The 2,316-nt window shown below is 52.0% G+C and overlaps 1 long non-coding RNA gene across 1 annotated transcript in view; it reads left to right on the forward strand.

Annotated features, from left to right (window-relative positions):
• Positions 1 to 1,111, forward strand: part of LOC102488224 (uncharacterized) — an 8,395-nt gene extending 7,284 nt beyond the window's left edge. The window contains exon 3 of the long non-coding RNA XR_336734.2: positions 968 to 1,111. This is a non-coding gene — a long non-coding RNA (uncharacterized LOC102488224). The remainder of the gene's footprint in view (positions 1 to 967) is intronic.
• The last annotated feature ends 1,205 nt before the right edge of the window (positions 1,112 to 2,316 follow it).

Consider the following 2,316-nt stretch of genomic DNA (forward strand, 5'->3'; position numbering starts at 1 on the left):
CGGTCTTGCGGCACCTTGGAGACGGTTCCAGAGCCCTGGTTACGGGACAATCACCATAGCGGGCATGGTGCTCCGAGGCAGCCCGGGAGGAGGTGACTCACTGCTCCAACCCAAGCCTGGCCTTCGAGTTTTTTATTGTGGAAAAGGGAAGCCACAATGTCTCCAGGCTCCGAGGGCCTGTGAAGTGCTTCCAGACGCAGCACTGGAGCAGGGCAGAGCCAGTGGTTCCCAAAGTCTGACTCCAGGTGTGCCTAGGCTGCTGGGGCACGGACCTGCTCAGGAGACACTTGTAAACTTCAGCGTTGGCTCAAGCAAGTTCTTAAATACACGGTGCATTGTGGAGAGGCCAGTTATGTAACATGACGGAAGAAATCATATCAAAGCAAGGGCAGTAATTACGCCAAACTCACCCCTGTCTGTTTTACAATGTTCCATGACTCATGTTCCTTTTTTTGATGTTCTTTTTTATTTAATTTGCTGGAGGGTGCATGTGCTTTCTAGAGAGAGACAGATAGAGGAAGGGAGAGAGGGGAGAGAGGGAGAGAGAGAGAGAGAGAGAGAGCGAGCGAGCAAGCACCACCCAGTGGGGCATGATCGTGCCACAATCCCTTCTCTTTCATTTCTATATCCTGTCGGGATTTGGGGCACACACACACACACACACACACAGAATACGTTTTTCAAGCCAACAGGGTCAGGATTCGAATCACGCAGTCAACCATGTGGGGTCCATCTCCCTGAGCCAGCAGGTCATGGTGCCGGTCTAATCAATGCTCGTAAGGTTGATTCCATGTATTGTGTCTATGTGGTGGGACGCTGTAATGATGGCTCCCATGTGTCTCTTCCCTACTTTACATGCAGACATCACGTGGGGGCCTGAGGTTGGCCACAGCGAGGTGTTTGCGCCTTGGCAATGAACACACAGTGCACACAGCATTTTCATTCTGTTCTGTTTTCTGGAGAGCAGGGTGTTCACCATTTGCCAGCGCCACCAGGCCCCACCCCAACACTGTGCACCGGCATGTCTGCAGCTGGGGCTGAACTTCTGTGCTTTTTGCAAAGCGAAGGTTTATGTCAGCCCTGCGCACAGAAGGTCTCGGCACGTACTTCCCACAGCACGTGTTCACTCCTGGCCACTGTGTCACATTCTGGCAATTCTTGTACTATGTCAGACTGGTCCTTATTTATAGTGATGGCCATCGGTGATCGTTGATGTTACAGTTGTCACTGATTGGGGAGCCACACACCGTGCCCGTGTAGGACAGTGCCCTTAACTGGTACCCGCGAATTCCGACTGCCTCACCGAGGAGCCATCCTCCTCCTTCTCCCTCTCTCTGGGTCACCCTAGTACCTGAAACACAATAGTGAAAATTTCCAATAAAGACCCTACAATGGCCTCGCAAGATTCAAGTCAAAGGGACACTCGCATAACTCTCGCTTGAAATCTAAAGCTCGAAACGGTCAGGCTTAGGAGAGAGGTACGAGGACTTTCAGCCCACACAGCTAAAAGGCAGGCCTCTGTGCCAGACTAGCCACATTGTGAATGTGAAGAAACAGTTCTCGGGGCAGCAGGTGGTGTGGGAGTTAAGGTCTCCCCCATGGCAGAGCAGGTTCGAGTCCCAGACCTGGGCACATGTGCATGCATGCCCCAAATCCCAAGATGAGAAGGGACTACGGGGTAGCCATCCCGCAGAGTGTGATTTCTCACTTTCCCTCTTCTGGCCCTCGCCAGTGAGCACACATGCCCTCCGGCTGAAACCTTAACAAAAGTTCTGGAGGAAAAGCAGAAGTGCTTCTCCGATGAACACACAAAGGATGATAAAACAAAATAGTCTTTTTGGTGACATGGAGAAAGTTTTAGAGGCCTGGATCAAAGGTCCCGATAGAAGGCATGTGCATTAACAAACTTGCAGTGTAATGCAAATACAACTTTGTATGCTTTAGGGAACTAAAGCGCTCCGGCGACTCACTTTATTGTGGTGTGTGCTTTATCCTGGTGGTCTGGAACCAAACCCACAATATCTCCATGACACGCCTGCGTTCAGTACTGTTCAGTTATGACACTTGGACAAACTTTTGGAAACAATTAGATCTAGTTTTTATATCATTAATGTCCCTAGAAGTTATTTTGAGAAAGAAATAAATGTACAAGTCAAAAACTGCAGTTGGGATTAGAAATAAATGTAACAAGGCCGAGCGAGGTGGTGGCGAGCGGAGGGGCCCTGCGCCGGCCCACCCGGGCCTGGCTGCGGGCCCCCGCCACCCCCGGGACCCGCGGGGGGGGCCCCCCCCCCCGGCCCCGCCCCGCCGCGGCCG

Source organism: Tupaia chinensis, unplaced genomic scaffold, assembly GCF_000334495.1.
Source record: "Tupaia chinensis unplaced genomic scaffold, TupChi_1.0 Scaffold142716_1, whole genome shotgun sequence".
NCBI classification, from domain to species: Eukaryota; Metazoa; Chordata; class Mammalia; order Scandentia; family Tupaiidae; genus Tupaia; species Tupaia belangeri.